This window comes from Podarcis pityusensis (assembly GCF_964106645.2).
Source record: "Podarcis pityusensis genome assembly, chromosome: 4".
In the NCBI taxonomy this organism is placed as follows: domain Eukaryota; kingdom Metazoa; phylum Chordata; class Lepidosauria; order Squamata; family Lacertidae; genus Podarcis; species Podarcis pityusensis.
In genome coordinates this window covers 31,568,567-31,586,092 of record NC_138027.1, presented here as the reverse complement: position 1 = coordinate 31,586,092, position 17,526 = coordinate 31,568,567, and the positions used below count along the sequence as shown (strand labels likewise).

General features: G+C 40.9%; 1 protein-coding gene across 1 annotated transcript in view; it reads right to left on the bottom strand.

Moving 5' to 3' along the window:
• The window catches only part of LSAMP (limbic system associated membrane protein), a gene marked incomplete at its 5' end in the record, with an annotated part of 235,479 nt that overhangs the window by 185,545 nt on the left and 32,408 nt on the right, over nt 1-17,526 (bottom strand). The window lies entirely within an intron of this gene.

Genomic DNA, 17,526 nt, shown 5'->3' with positions numbered 1-17,526 from the left:
CCAGAACTGCAATATACCTGAACTTCTTGATGCTGTATTCACATCCCTGCAACCTAGAGGCCATTATGTGTGCGCTCTCTCTCGCTCTCTCTGTCTCTGTCTCTGTCTCTGTCTCTCTCTCTCTCTCTCTGTGTGTGTGTGTGAGAGAGAGAGAGAGAATGTATTTATGCTGCACTGTCATATTTAAAAGTATATGGAAATGAATACTGTGTTCAAATACTTGCTTTCCACCTCAATTTCCAATTGTTACTTCCTCATATCAGTCGCACAAATTAATATCCACAATGCCTGTGTTCAGTGAAGAGTGTTAATGGCTACATAGGTCTCTCCGCTAGATTTGAGCAGTCCAAGAACTCTTACAACATCCGCAGTATGATTCCCAGTTGCTTGGGTTTATGTGATATGACATGTCTACTGGTCCTTCCCTGGGAGGGGAATAATCTCAACCAATAGTCAGACTGCACAAGAAAATAAGCTCTGGCATTTCCTATGAGAATTCTTTCCTATCAGACCACTCTGATAGTGTGGGTTGCTGGAGGCAATACCTGGATTTGTCAAAGGAGTGCTGTTGTCCATGATGTTCAAGTGGTGTGCTTCCATGTGAGCTAACATGGATAGGTGATGGTCAGAAATCACAGGGGGAGGGGCAAGGTGTTGTTTTGTGAAAAGAAAAACAGACTGCAGTTTAGATCAGGCACAGAAGAAAACCTAAAGAGTTTGGGCTCCATAAGCACCTGAGGGTGCAGACTATCTCCCTAGAAATCCAGCTTTCTGTTACAGTCTGTAAGCTGTACCTCTGTCTATGGCCAGCCTGTATATTTTCAAACACAGTTGTTATGAAATTCCCAGACTATTTCACTGACCTTCGTCGACAGGGAACCTACTTCTTAATGCTAGTCCCCTGGAACTTTTCATTCATTGGAGCAGTGTGGTGAACCTTCGGGTGCCAGCCGTGGCTATAGCCATGTGTTATTCGGATAATACTTTGACAGATACCAGAACACTTTATGCTTTCCCAATGTCCAGCCTACCATTCAGGCAAAATGGCTGCCTTAATTTTCAAAGTTCAGATTTTTCCTGCATGAGTGACCAATGAAGTTAAATTCCGAGTTCTCAATGGCCTCAAAATTCTGATTTGCATATTTTCCAGGGTAAATTAGTACTCCAATTTGATTCAGGAACATAAAAAACCACATGAGCCGTAGATATCGTATCTAATTACTGTAATTTTCCATTAAGATTTAATTCTCTTAGAAAAGTATGTCTTGCAGTTCTCAAGGGGAATACTGTTTATTATAAGCCACTTAGCAAGAGACACAAGAACAGAAATGTAGAGGCCGCAAGCACGCCATTACTTGCCTCCCTTTGAAGTTGAGGCAGATAGGCACTGTCAGGTAGAAAGGCTGAGTGGACATATATTGCCACATAGTGATACGTCCAGCGGCATATATAGTATCATTGGTAAGGTATGGTATGTATATTTTGCAGTTTCTAAACACTGCATCTCCTTGGATGAATAGGAAGGAAAGGTAAATAGGAAGTGCTGCAAAGTAAAGCCAAGCTAACCCTCTAAATGCCAGGATATCAGATTAAGAAATGGCAGCACACAAAATCACATAGTCCTATACATTTCTATTCCTGTTTATTCAGTCTATTTGATTGCTCAAGCAGTGCTGTGCTGTGCTGAGGTTGGGGGCACAGTAGGCAATGTAGGATATAGAAGACATGAGTACTGGCTTCTCAGCCACTTGAACAACAATTTTTGGAATGAAGATGCTTTTAAGAATTCTCATGTGCCGTCATGATTTCAAGAAAGCTAGCAAGGAACATTGATCACTTATGGTAGACAGGGCTTCCAGGTTGGCATCAGGAGACATGCACATTAGACAATGTGCTTTGTCAAGAATAGCTCTTCCCTTTAAACTCCCCTTTCAATTTTGTCCATGACAAAACAAAAGCAAAAATGATATTTCATCTCGAGAAGAAAACAATGAAAAGACACCACAAGGAAAAAGGAGTAGATTATGCAAAGTGGCATGGGTTGAGTGAATAATCAAGGAAGTCAGTGTAAAAAGAGTGAAGTGTGATAAGGTATGACAGTGGGGGTCTCCTTATGCTACCCTAGAAGGCCCTTTGCTCCATTCTCAGGTTGGCACTGGGCACATCCACCTAGAGGGAATTACATAAGCTGGGTGAAAATTGTATAGCTGCAAGGGATGGTATGAGGATGGATGGATGAGGATGGATGTCTTGCAGAACCTATCTCCCAACTGCCACATCAGCTACGATGTCTGATAACAGATGTGGGCCCCCTTCAAGGGGATCTAGACCAAACTGCCCAGCAGTAGATCTAGATCCAACAGGAGCCTGAGTTCAAAAGGTAAAGCAAGAAGAGTAGGAGAAATACACCTGCCTTCAGTGAAGACTGGAACTAAACTGGAGGAGGAGCTTAAAGCGAGAAGCACACGCAAATCGGCTAGTCATATATTCCTGCCTTGGGTAAGTCGCAGAACACAACCCTCAATGTGGATGTTTCCCAGTGGCTTGCGGTCATTGGACTCAGGGGACTAAGCTGGTCTCCTAAATGTTCCCCTGGTACCTCCTTCCCAAAGCCCAGTAAGCTTCTGCCTGGCTTAGGGAGGAAAGTGAGAAGCTCTGCTGGATCCAAGATCAGTCCAGCAATCTTCCCAAAGCCCATTCAGCTTTTGGAAGGAGGTAGGAGAGCTCCAGCATCCTGTCAGAACCGTGGTACCTCCTTCTCAAAGCCCGGGAAACTTCTGCTCAGCTTAGGGAGGGAAGCACAATGCTTTTGTGCATGATGCCAGGATGTCACAATGTCACACAATGTCACATGCATGACATCGACTCCCCATGCCCCCTCGCAAGCTAGTGCCTTTGGCCCTAACTGTTCCCCTATGAAAATTTCACCGCTGTCTCCAATGCCAGCCTGAAAAGTTGAATTCACATATGGCTCTTGGATGAATAAAAATATCCACGCAGGATTACAATTTGTCTTAACCCGCTTTGAAGAGCATCAGAGGACACAAAGAGAAAGGAGAAATATATGAGAATAACAAGAAGAAATGTGGAAAACAATAAGAAAGGACTGGATAGCACTGTGAACATCATATGGATAGATTTGTGGACATTAAAGCAGCAGCAAGAAGAGGATTGGATCCCCTTCGGAACTTGAAATATGGGTACCCCCAACAAAAATTTAAAATTTGGCTTTGTAATTTGGAATTTATGTAATTTGGTTTGATTTGATGTGATTGGTCGGTTAATAAAAATTATTTTTTTTAAAAAATTAAAATAAATAAATAAAAGAAAAGAAAAGAAAAGAAAAGTTGAATTCACTGTGTTCAACAGGGTAGAGCATGAGACTCTTAATTTTAAGGTTGTGGGTTTGAGCCACAGGCTGGGCAAAAGATTCCTGCATTGCAAGAGATTGGATTAAATGATCTTCATGGTCCCTTCCAACTCCGCAATATATGATTCTGGTATCATTATGCTTCCACTTGCGGCTCGGGATACTTTAAAAATAAATAAACCTTTTATTAATCTTTATGAAGAGAAGACTTCAGCTCTGCAGAAGACTAAATCACCCCACTGCACAACATAGCACACAACATTATCCAACACTTATTGCAGTTGGAGGTTTCTGAGGATCTGAATGTGGGGCAAAGTTATCTATAAGGCAAACAAGTCAACGTGGATAAAAAGGTATTCTAAATTAATTGCAAAGCAAGGAATACATAATTGCATAAACTGTAAGAATGGGTTAATGTCCTAGACAGCTTTTATCAAGAAGGAGAAAATTGCTATGTAGTAGATATGCCCATTAATATATGAAAGAGAGGTGACATTCAAGATGATTTTTTAAAACAAGTGAGATGCAAAAGTGCTTGGTAAAAATACCACAAAGCCTTTTCCAAGGGAAATAAAGAACATAGTGAGGTGGGCAATCAGGAAATGGTGATGATTTAGTAAATATAATTATTGTTAAAACGCAGGCAAGGAAATGGTGTGTGTGGTGGGGTTTTTTTTTGGGGGGGGGAGCCAAGTCTCTACAAATCATCCGCTAATGGATTAAATGCATCCGAGGGTGAGGAGGAAATTAGCTGATCAATTCATTCAACAACTACTAATTATACCTGACAAGTCAGGGAGAAATGAGGAAGAGAAAGTGAAAGACTGGAGGAAAGCAAACGTGATACAAGTTTGCAAGTCTTCCTTGTGTTTTTAAATAATATAGGCCCAGGGTTAGGGTTGCCATATTTCAAAAAGCAAAATACCTTTTTGGGGGGAACAAACCCATATTGTTGAGCTGTTTGGGGAAAATCTCCCCCAAAATTAGTGATTTTAAGCTTTAAGAGCTGTTTTCGCTGCTTTTCCCATCACATTGCCATACATCTGGGATTTCCCTGACATTTTGCCAATTCGACAAAATTCCCCCAACGCCATTTTTACACTAGAAAATCAAGACATGTCATCCTGACGTATGGCAAGCCTACCCAGGGTGCAGCTAAAATTGAGAGGACTCTGACAGTGTTGCACTCATTTAAAGCATGCCATACCTTGAGTGTGTAATTAGTGTAAGAGTTGCATAGGATCAGTTCGGATAATACTTGCCTCTCCACTATGACCCTCTCAACACATGAAGGGGAGTGTGTGTGTGAATGCCCTGTCTATCCAGCATAAAACCATGTAAACAGAAATCCTACCTGGTGTGTGTGATCTGAAGATAATCCCAGCATTCTTTAAATTTGTATTGAAAATATTATTTCAGTTTAAATTGGAGTAGGCAAGATTTCCTAGATCACGGCTAGAACATGTGCATTTTACTCTTTTCTCCCCTCATTATTACTGAAAATATTTGGACTGTATTGCAAGCTGGAATTGTCAGAAATGAAAAAAAGTATATAATGGACAATATGCTTAAGTTCTTTACCCATTCTTTTTGTAGAATATAGAAATTTCCCTAAACCAAACAGCACTCTCGCTTTGGGATAATTGCATGTTTCTTGGGAGTATGCTGGGGGGGGGGGGAGGGTTGAGTCCTAGAAGTGAGATTCACAATGTGTTTGCAGCTGTAAATGTTCTGGATCTAATAAATGTGTGTGTCAAAAATATTTAATTACTACTGCAGAAAACCTACTTTCCCTTCTTTTCTTTCAAGGCAATCCAAATGTCCAAATGTAGACTGATTTCATCTGATATCTTGGCATAAGCAATATGCAATTTTTTGCATGACAGTAATATATGAGTCAAGTTGCCTTGGGGAAACTTATGCTTTTAACATTTAACATCCTGTATACCTGCTGAAACGCAACAAACCATTTAAAACAATAAGAAGAAAAAAACTGCTGAGGAAACTTCTGTTCAGCATTACCTTGCTGGGGCACCAATTACTTGTTTGAAAAGAAATGTAATCTTCCCTTCTTTTCTGAAGCCCTTTGACATTAAGATGCATTTATTATTGTGGGGAGATACAGATTTAATACCCTAAGTTCTTATGATGCAGGCCCATGGTACTGAATGTATACCAGCACACACTGTTTGTGAACTGAATTGCAAAAATAATGGTCAAAGGGAAAACACAGTGTCAGTAAACACTTGCTTGGAAATGATAATTCAAGCCAGGAAATACTTCTGTGGATTGAGACCTGGTGACAGAAACACGATGGGAGACTTTTTGTTATGTTTCCTCCTGGATGCTATGTGCTTCACAATCATGAGGTGAGGACTCTGGGGGTAAGGGCGAAATGCAAGTGGTTCCATCACCAATCACTGACATTTCTTGTGGCCCAGAGGACTTAGGCACACCTGAGAATACACATCTTATTTACATATTCATTCATTTTTATTTATAGCAGGCAACAATTTTCAAACACTGCCATATAAGCATTTTACAAGGCCTTTATATAACTTATACAGCATATATATAACAGGGTGTGGGGGACTAATAAAAGCACATTACTAAAATATATTGCTGAAATAAACCCCATACTTAATCCCTTGCATAAGTAGGATACGTTAAATTTCAGGATTTGTGTCCTCCCAGTACACACCACTGTACCTTTGTATGATATCACCATGACAAAGTGGCAAGCTTAACATAGGAACATAGGAAGCTGCCTTATACAGAGTCAGACCACTGGTCCATCTAGCTCACTATTGCCTACACAGACTGGTAGTGACTCTCCATCATTTCAGGCAGAGGGAATGTGCAGCTCTACCTAGAAATGCCCGGGACTGAACCAGAAAGCTTCTGGTAGACACTCTTCCACTGAGCTGCTATTAATTATTATTACATTATTAATTATTATTATTAAAAATTGTATGCTGCCATTCATCTGAAAAATCACAGGGCGGTTCACAATGTAAAAATACAAAACGAGAACACAAAATACATAATAAAGCAAAAACAAACCAATTATCGCCCCCGCCCACATTTAAAAAGCCATAGAATGTTAATCTGCCAAACGCCTGGTTAAAGAGAAACGTTTTGATATGGCACCTAAATATATGTCATGTAGGCGTCAGGTGAGCTATGGCCCTTCCCTTAAGGTTTGGATCAGTGGTGTGTTTATGGGTAATAAGACTTAGGATTTATAGAGTATATTTCAAGTGTTTGAAAAATCCACCTGAATTACCTCTACAAAATTCCTTTAATGTAGGCAACCTCCTCTATTGCTGGTGGAGTGCTATGGATGGGAGAACAGCACTTTGGCTAAAGCCTCTTAATAGTTTATGGCTAAGGTGAGGTTTACACTATTGTCAGATCATACTTTCAACCAGCCTTCCAGACATAGCCTCCCACTAGCATACAAAGTCTATTACTTATTTTCTCACTATCTTTAAGGGCAACGCATGTTTCACCCCTCCAACACTTCTCAGCTGACAATATGGACACACTTCTACTACCTCCATTCTGAGAGCAAAGATCATTTCCTGACATCACCACCCCCTTCCCATACCATGCTACTGAAGACTCTATACTGTGGGTTGGATCTAGACTTGGCCATGCTCAGAAAATGCCCAATGTAATTAAGGAGTCTTAAGTTAGTCATGTCTAACTCAAGTCACAGTGATTTCAATAGGTCTGCTCTGAGCATGACTAAGTTTGGATTTATCCCCAAATTGGTTGAACTTAGATCCCACTGAAATCAATGTGGAAAGCAATGGGAGCAACAATCAACACGCCTCATCCAGCCCCTCTTGCTGTGTTTCTTTGTGCAACAACAGCCTGTCCTGAACTGTTTTTAAAAGACAAGAAGGCATTTGTCCTTTTAGTTGCAAATGTGCTAAGGTCATGGTCCTGTAGTTCAGCAGTGTGCAAAACACCACCATACAATGCACTTCACAAACATCTTCATGCTCATGCATGTGCTGTAGAGACGAGATACACCCACCCCTAAACTCAGAGATTTGACTGCTATTGCACATCTAGCAACCTCTGACACCATTTTCAGAACAGCATCTTCAAAAGACAGAAAAGGAAGCAAAGAGGAACAAATTCCATAGATCAACTACGCACTGTGTGAAGAAGTGGTTTCTTTCATCTGTCCCAAATTCAGCTTCACTGAATGCCCACATATTATAAGAGAGGCAGAAAAACTTTCCTATATCCACTTTCTCAATACCATGCATAATGTTATACATTTTCTATAAAAGAAAAAGGGCCAAATGCTGTAACCTTTTATTCTAAGGGAATAGCTCCCTATTCTTCACCTGGGAATAACCAAGGCAACACACTAAAAAACCCCCAAAGTCTTATAACATTAATACTATCATATCTTTCTCATAATATTTTTTTTTAAAGATCATTTTCTGGTGTGTGTGTGTAAAATTATAACCCAAAACTAAGTTGCAGAGATAGATTTGGTTTATGGCAAACTCGCCTACTTTTTATTAAAGGCAGAGCCAAACCAACAGTTGAGCATGAAAAAAATCTCATCCTTCCGCAGCCTCATACCCTGCATACTCCCAATTCCCATCAGCCCCAGCGAGCAAGGACAATGGTCAAGAATGATGAGAACTGTAGTCCAAAACATTTGACGCATACCAGGTTGAGGAAGGCTGATTTAACTATAGCAATGAAGATTTCCAAACCCACCCTTAGCCATAGTTGGAATCTTCCCCTTCATGTGAACAACCCTGTTTGGAGAGGGATTATTATTATTATTATTATTATTATTATTATTAGTTGCTAATCCTTCTCTTGTGTGTTGTCAATGCTTGGTGCATTCCTCACAAAACCTCAGGTTGCAGTTACAAGTAATCAGCAGTGTATTCACCTAAGCTTATCTTTCATTTCTTTTCCTCCGAGGCCTTTTAGTTTTTATGAGGGGAAAACAAATAAAAATATTGCACACAGGAGGAAAAGGCTGACAAGAACTGATGTGCGAATGAATGAGGAGAGATTAGAGAAAGAGTACATTAATTTACTTTATTTATTGCACCCCAAATTTCCTAATGGTGGTGCCCGCCATTAACTGAGTTCCTCTGGAATATTTGTGTGTGTGTGGCAGTGAGGTCACTCAAACACAGGCAGTCCAGTGCTATGGAGCTCCGGCAGCATTAACAGCAGTGTGTGCCGCTGCAGCTAATGTGTTATCCTGCACTCGACATGTGGGCGAAGAGTGATGAACCCTTGTGTTGCTTGCTGCAGCGAAACTTGGAAATAACTTACTACAGCAAATCCCGCAAAGCCTTGTTTCATCTTAGCAGCAACTCAAGAGTAGCTCCAAAATCCACATGAGCTCCTGCTACTCACTGGGCCTGCTCTGTCCCTTTTTTGTTCTGTCTCTTGAGGGGGGGCGGAAATCCCTATGCAATTGAGACGCAGCACTTAGGAGTAATGTTTAACAATTTCTGTAGCATGTTGAAAATGTTCCAGACACTTCAAGAACACAACTTCAGTAATGCCTGCTTGCAAGAACTCTGCAACATAAGCGAGCCTGTTTTGAATGAGAGAGGTGGTGGGATGCCCAAACATTATAACCTGCACAAGTGAAGTCAGGGCAAAACCTAAAGTGATGGAGGATTCTCATTGCCTGACTCTCCCATTGACTTTTTCTTTTACTGAAAGTGGCCACAGAAGCACCAAATTCAAATCAGGACCATGGTGCCTGGAGTTTAAATCCCTCCAAAGCTGCTATTAACCACAGAGGGTAGGGCTGGACTTGGTTGGCATCTGTCTGTCTCAATGGAGTCAAATCACTGTGTTAACAGCACCAGAGTGACATCCCTGGGGCACAAGCCTGGGCAATGTACCTATATGGAGATCCTGGGTTGCCCAGACAACAAGTCCTGCTTCTCGGCCTCCATGATGTGGTCCAAAGCAAAGCAGAGCAGTATGTTTAGCACCAGTTTGGCTGCATGAGTTGCTGGAAGGAGGCATATAAGGCTCCACCCAACCATCTTAGGGATTCCACTCTGGTATTGTGTAGGATTTACTCCTTAACCTTTTCTTCTTTGGAAGATATCCCGCAATGCAGTGGAGGCTTAGGATCACAGTTTTTCCTCTCCTGGATAGGCTGCCCTGATGAGCCCTATCTGCCCATCACTCCCGCCTACAGCATATGCAAAAACTACCATCTTGACCATGGACCCACTATTGGTCTTGTCCATTCAATCCATTGGAGCCTGTCTTCACATGCAGGGGAATTCCCTAACTTGCTGAGGGTTTGAGACCCATCAGCTACCCTCAACTGGTTTAGTTGGCCAGTTGAAGGCATTTCCCAGGTGTGGCCACTGTTGATAGCTTCTAGGAGCCACAGGTGAAAGCTGAGTGCAGGGTGGGGACAAAAGGTGGACAAACTACCACAAAAGGAGCAAGACATGTACCTTACCAGATGTACTCTCTCTCTCCTAACACCCCATACACCTGAGGGCTAGCCTGCTTGCCTTTCTTCCTGCAGTTAACAGGAACTTCCAGCTGTTTTGTTCTGCAAGTCCTATCAGCTCCAGCTAGCATCAGGCTGGGGGAGGCTGGTTTAGGCTGACAGTAACTCTCAAGGTAATGCAATGACCTTTATGGTTGAGAAAGGAGTCCTAGTCCCATGCTTTAACCATGATGCCATCATGTCCAGTTTAGCCCATATTAAGCTTGTGACTGACAATTTGTTCACAAGTGAACAAATTGCACCTGTGGGGCAATAGGGGCATGGTTCAAGCCAATACATAACACAATCCTATACATTGGAGTTAGTGGGATTTACTCCCAAGTAAGTATGCATAGGACTATGGCCAAAGGCATTTTTAAAACCTCTTATGCTTATTTGTACAATTAAAATAAATAAATGGTAACATATTTGTTTATACTATGTTTTATGTTAATAGAGCATTAAAGTGATTAACTGTGGCTGATGCAAACCCAAATTAATATTGCTAAATTAGAACTCATAAGAATGAATTTAAAGTCCTTATGTTTACTAAGTTCTGACTTGGAAAGTCTGTTGGCATCAATTAACTTATAGAGTCTGGATAGATACACACACACACACACACACACTGTAAATATGTATATATATTTTATGAACAGTTAATGCTTTTGGTTTGTGGGAGGCATATAAAGAAGTTATCAAAAACATTGTAAATTTTTAATTCTAGAAAGATTCAACCAAACAACCAAATTTAGATTCTCTCACTCACAAAAATCACATCAAATTTATCAGCTTAATCACTGCATTTTAAATAAGTTACAAAGAATACTCCAAATTATTTTTTGTTACTCTTAATTTCTTAGAAACTGATGCAAGAAGGAGAGAATTGTCCTATTAAAGTTACTTTCTGATTCAAGACATGCGAGGCAAAAATATTTTACACAATTTAATCTCAAACTCAGTCTTTTATGTTACTGGTACTACTCTGAAAATATGTTTATAATAATAACAATGTTAAAATCTAAGCTCCTTGTGGACCAAATACTGTTTATATCTCAAGCATATTGTCCTTGCATCACCTGCTATTAAATTTTCCACTTATTTCACAGTTAATTGTAATTTTGCATACCAGTTCAGTGAGGGAGTAAATCTGTGTCCAGACTGTATCATGTCAGGTAGGGCCTGACTGCATATTCCTCCATTTACTATCCCACAAAAACTAATTGTCAGGAATAAATAATCTATCCTTGTCTTCTCCTTGATATGCTACTTTCCTAATTGCCATAATAAGGGGAGTCAATCAAGCTAGGCCCTTGAGATCTGAAGTGGTGCAACCGAGACACAGGTTGACTACCACAAGTCTAAGCCATTGTTGTATCATTTTTCACTCATGAATGTTGTGCATGTAAGATTAAAAACTGGAAGGAGAGGTTAAATCTTCCAATTTTGATTTCTCAGTTTCTAAATATTAAATTCAATTTCTGGAACATAAAAAAATTATCATGAAAATTTATCAGCATTTTAGTGCAAATTTATCATAATATTTACATTTTTGTATGCAGTTATGACTAACATACACATTTTAAAAAGCAATTTCACCTACTATAATGCATTTGATATACTATTTTCACCAATACGGGCATTTGAATGCATAATATATGCATTTCCATACACAATGTATGGTCAGAGAACTGCATTGCAAAATTCAGAGAAGTGTGAATTAAAAAGGGTAATTGTGTTTTGCTTTGCCTATTGATCTGAGAAGTGTGAATTTGATAGTTTTTCATTAAAATGCAAAGAAAATCAAACTTATCCCTCATCCCTAACTGGAAGTGAGCTATCTTTAAAATTAAATGGACAGTAGCCAATGCAAATTTTCGTTTGTGATACAGAAACAGGAAATGCAACAGATATTTTTAGCGTCTATGCAAGAGAATAGATAACCCTAGACAAGCGGCATTCATTTGAGATTTGCCTTCTGCTCCAGTAACGAGCCTCAGCTGTCTCCTCTTGCTTCAGCACCAGGTGCTGTAGGTGGAAATGACCTGCTGATTTCAGCTTGCCAAGAGAAGTTGAGCCCATGGTACTGAATGTGGCTTGTTAAAGTTACAGCACTAAATTGGCTATAGTGGGATTGGCAGGTGTGCTTCCTCACCCGAAGGCAAGTTGGCAATTTGTTTTGAGTGGCCAGTCTATTTCTAGGGAGAAGTTCACTTTTCAATTGCTTCCCTTCAGCTCTCAACATTCATCCACAGTGCGCTGCACTATTCCCTTGCAGACATGTTGCGCTCTGAGCTACAGCTACCTTTTGCATTGCATGACTCAAAAAGTTGGTTATTTTTCCTTCTTCCTTCAATTCTAAGCTTCCTCTTTTATCACGGAGGTGAACAAAGCTAAAGTCTGATCTCTTGTAAACATTAAAGCTGATGCCACAAGATAACAAAAATGAAAGAGGGTCAAGGCAGAATAAAACGTGGCATGATTCTGCATGAATGGTTTTGTTCTACCTGGATGCACACAAAATGAGGACTGTTACTGTCCCTTCTCAACCATCTCTGGAAGCATTTTATATCTCAGTGGACAGGGAGCAGACACATCAGAGATCTCTCCCTCCAGAAATGAGCCTGCTGTGGAGTTTGCAAACTCCCAGAGGCCCATCAAATTGATGACATTTGGCTTGGAAAGCTTCGTAAATAGAGCAGGCTTCTACAGCTTGTCAAATGTTTGGTTCCAGTGATCTCCAAGGACCTCAGGCAACTGACCAATTTAGTGCAGGTATCTCTAATCCGAAGGAGCAAAAACACTGTCACCCTGCCAAACTGGTGAAAAATATCATGAAGAAAAGCAATCCCTTCTGCATATACGCAAGGAAGAAGAGGGATGACAGTGCCAAGGCACACCGGTGACAGATGCTGAGAAGAAACATCTGCATCCTCCACAATAGAAGCTGCTAAGGGGTCCATGCAGTCACAGAAGCAAATCAATATTTTCTTCTGAGCATACAGACTTATTTCCGTTGCTAGTATGGAGATGGAATAGAGATAATGAGACTTTGGCGCAATCTCACTAGTATTTGTATGAAATAATAGCCATTTCATAAACAAAGCTAGCTTCAAAAATGGAACAAGAAGAATGCAGGGGTTTTACAAAACTCTCACAGGATATAATTTCTGAGGCTAACCGCCCCTGAATGCATACAGAAAAGCAAACTCAAGTTGTTTAATCCAATCCTTTCAGTTTGATTCACGCTAAGGAAAAGTAGCAATCTGTAATTTTGGGGAAAGCATGAAATAAGTGTCTTGAACAGATGGTTGCACAAGCCTGGCCCCCTTCTGATTGGACAAGTGGAACGTGGTCTTCAGAACATTCTGTCCTGCATGCCTTCCACTGCATCGTAAAAGAAGTACATACCTAATCCAGAGCAACTGTTCATGACTTCCATGATAAATAAGGCAAGAGCTTTGAGTGCAATTCTAAATAAATAAATAAATAAATAAATAAATAAAGTTCAAGTTCCATCAAAATCAAATACACAATGAAGCAGTTAACTGTTACTGATTTCAATGGGGCTTCGGTGCACTTAACCTTTCTCTGAATTTCACACATTGTATGCAAAAGAACCTCACACTTTTGCAGTTCCAGCTTCCCCCACCCGTGGGAATGGTGTGGTAGAAATAATAAAAGATCAGGGGAAACACAAACAGCTGGCTGCTCAACTTAAAGCAGCAGACATCCAAACAATGTGGCAGGAAAAAGAAGAGAGTGAGGGCCGAAAGCAGCCCTCTATGGATGTCTCACGAAGCAGATCACTTTCAGTCTTCATCCTACAATTTTGCCCTAAAGAAGAACCTTCCTGACTGGCAAACATAAACAGAACAACACATGCAGAAAACCCTTTTTTGAGATTTGAACATTCAGTTCAACAAATTCCAAGTTTTACTATCTTAGGTTCATAAATGGCTCTTGGGGAAAATGTAGAATAGCTCAGAACTCCTACGATTTCTTGCCTGGGTTTCCATAGAAGTAAAAATCCATGCCTGGTACTAGGAACGGAAGAAGAATTTTGGGATGAAATTTCTGGATGCTTCTACAGGAAGCATGGTGGTTGAAGCTGCACTTTTCTGTATTTTAGGAAATCTCACAAATGGAGCTTCTCCCTGCATGATGTGTGTGTGTTAGTTTCGCATTTTAAGCACACTGATTCATCCCACAGGCTGTATATGGTTGGTGTGGACCATTTGGTAGTAGGATTTCTGGAAGACCAATTGCTGTCCAGTTCCTGCATCAGTACCAGAAATGACTTGGTCAACCCTGAAGCTTTTTAGCAGGACAGGCGAATGAAAAAAACAAAGTAAAGTTATTAGTGCTAATGCAGGAGGGTGCTTGGTGTCATGCCCCCCAGCCTGCCCTCTATCTTTGCAATTTATTTTCTCTCCCCAGATGAAGGACATTATATTTATTAGCACCACCCTTGCCCTCCTTGCCCACAGCTGCTGCCGTTATGACCTTCCCTATTCACTTTCCAATTAAATTCTCTGCTCCTGAGAAACTGCTCAGCAGGGAGTTTCTTGGTCTCTCTCCCCATCCAAGTTTGGTCAAAATAGCCCCTGAAAATTTCTAGCTGAGTCCTAAGTAGGATATTATAAATTGGAAACAGCACACTGTGCTGAAAGGATAGGCACTTCATCAGTGCTAAAATAGCAACTCCCCAGGATCCAGATTGACAACTACATTCCCAAAAGGTTGAGTCTAAGCTTTAAAACTTCATGTTATCAGTAGGGTTCATAATAGCTTTTAAAAGCCTGAAATATATATCATCTATTATACACATACACACACACCAAAAAAATGCTCAGTGTGTAACTGCGTACGCATGCATTGGGCCTGATCTCACTCTCTAAAAGGCTATCTACAAACAGCTTATATATGGTTTTAAAGCAGTAGTAGCCAATGTGGTGCCCTCCAGGTGTTGTTAGACTCCCATGAACCTCAGTCAGATTGCCCAATAGGGATGGTCTATCTGTATTCCAGACGCAGGTGGCGCTGTGGGTTAAACCACAGAGCCTAGGACTTGCCGATCAGAAGGTCGGCGGTTCGAATCCCTGCTATGGGGTGAGCTCCCATTGCTCAGTCCCTGCTCCTGTCAACCTAGCAGTTTGAAAACACGTCAAAGCGCAAGTAGATAAATAGGTACCACCCCGGTGGGAAGGTAAACGGCGTTTCCGTGTGCTGCTCTGGTTCGCCAGAAGTGGCTTAGTCATGCTGGCCACATGACCCGGAAGCTGTATGCCTGCTCCCTCGGCCAATAAAGAGAGCACCGCAACCCCATAGTCGGCCACAACTGGACCTAATGGTCAAGAGTCCCTTTACCTTTTTATCTGTATTCCACATTGTCTATCGCTAAACTATAGAGGAAAGCATCTGCATTTCCATTGTGGGGATGGTTTCTTTGACAATGCAGAAGACTGGCTAATTTGGATCAGATTTTTTACCTGCCTATGGAGCTCCTCACCTGAAAGCTGCAAAGCATTGTGAAGGTGACAGATGTCACTAAAAAAATATTTGCTTTGCGAGGGAAGGAATAAAAAGAAGATGGGAAACAACATGAGTTGACAGAAGAGTTTCTCCTTCTGAAAGTTTCCCTTTCTGCATAAGAGTTCCCTTCCCTCAAAAAATAGACAAATAAAGGGCTTGGTGGTTTTATAAATAATAAGAATGAAATTTATATCCAAATCTATTGCCTTCCCTATGTACTAGTTAGTGTCAGGATAGCCTGCTGTGGAACTCACACCTCTTCCCTCTTAAAACAGTCATTGAGGCACACCATCCTTTTTACAGCCAAGCATACAAACATAAGAAAAACCCTTCTGGATCAAAGGTGCATCGAGTCCATCATCCTTTCTCACGGTGGTCAGTCATGTGCCAGTGAGAAATACACAAGCAGGAGATAAGCACAACAGCACTCATTCTTGTGCCATGCTCATGTGTTCACTTGAACACATGGAGGGTTTAATCTGGGGGTGGAGAAAAAGGTCCACACACAAGCCTCACCCCAATGTCTTTGGGCACACCAGCTAATTTTTAGATACTCGTGATTAGTGTTAACATCCTGAAGATTTTTAATAGTGTTTTCAGCTCCATGTATTTAGAAAATGCCCTGTAAGTGGTAACACTAGCTTATCAGGGACATTTTCTAAGCATCTTCTATCAGTTTAACCCTTCATCTCTTTGGGTGAATGCCTGAACACAGCTTTTCCCATGTACTGAAAAAATGCATAGGGCAAATGCATGGAGAGTGTCATGTATAGTTTTGGTTGTATGCAGTGTTAGAAACTGGGATAGAAAGCTAGGAGCCAAATGGCTCCTGGGACCTGGGTTGTGGGTGCCAAAACAGAATGTCTAGTCGCCATTGTGTGCGGGGGGGGGGGAGACAGACACTTTTTACTTATAATTTTGATAAGCATGAACTAATACACAATTAACGTAAGTGCTACATTGTTAATATCACACTTTTAAAAGAAATTGTCAATATAAAGTATTTTATTGTAAACTCCTTAACATTTTGTCTATCCTTAACATATACTTTGAAGTTTCAAAGCACATACATTTCAATAATCCTTGAGTATCAGCCAGGTACAAAAAATGGCACCCAGCCTTTTTGAGGTGTTTGCAAATGGAGAATCTTTAGGTGCAAAATGCACCTGGCGCCCTGCTAATTTTGAACCCTGGTTGTATGATAAGTAAACCCCCAACTATCCCATTCCTAGTATTTGTCTAATCAAGGCCAAGACTTGTGGAGACGTAGGGGTAGCATTGTAAGGCACACCTTCATTCAAGGAAGAAGATGGACTAATGTATCCACTGGGAAGAAACAGAACTGAAAGAGAGGTTCAAAAGTTGGAATCTCAAACAGCAGCTCAGGACCATGGACAGATCACAGGGGAGCTGAATGCAGTTAGGCCAGAAAACAGCGGGGGAAATTGATACTGCATCAGCAATACTGAGTTTGGAAATAGCGCAAAAAGGAATAGCATGGTACCAGAGGGGTATTTTGAAGACATTCACTGGCACATCTGAGAGTGCTGCAAGAGAAGCAATTCTGGAAGTATGAGGTGAGGTTGTGATTCTGCTCTCTCTTCAGACTCTGCAGATATTTGTTCTCCAGTGACAAGTTTTACAGAATAGCTAAGAGATGACAAACACACACACACACACACACACACACACACACACACACACTGCTTCTCAAAGCAGCTGTCCGAGTCTGTCTTGGTCATGGGTCATGGCAGCACCCTTGATTTACAATCAGTTTCAGGGATGTGGTTAATTCTGCCTCACTATGTTGCATACAAAATTATAATTTGCAGTCACTCTCAGAATACTAGATGTGACAGATACCATTTCAATCACTGCTGTTCCTGGTGCTTAACTGACAATTGGGACTGACATGAAGATGCAAGTCATTTCATATTGTTTGGCAGATGGGGGTTGGGATCAGCAAAAGATGAAGAGTACTCAAGCCTTGGACATTCACAGTGGACTAATGAATAAATAAATTTCTCTCCTGAGACAATCAATAAGAAGCCAGGTTTTGGGGGCTTTCTTGTTGGCAGGCTGCCCATCTTTATCTCCAGGC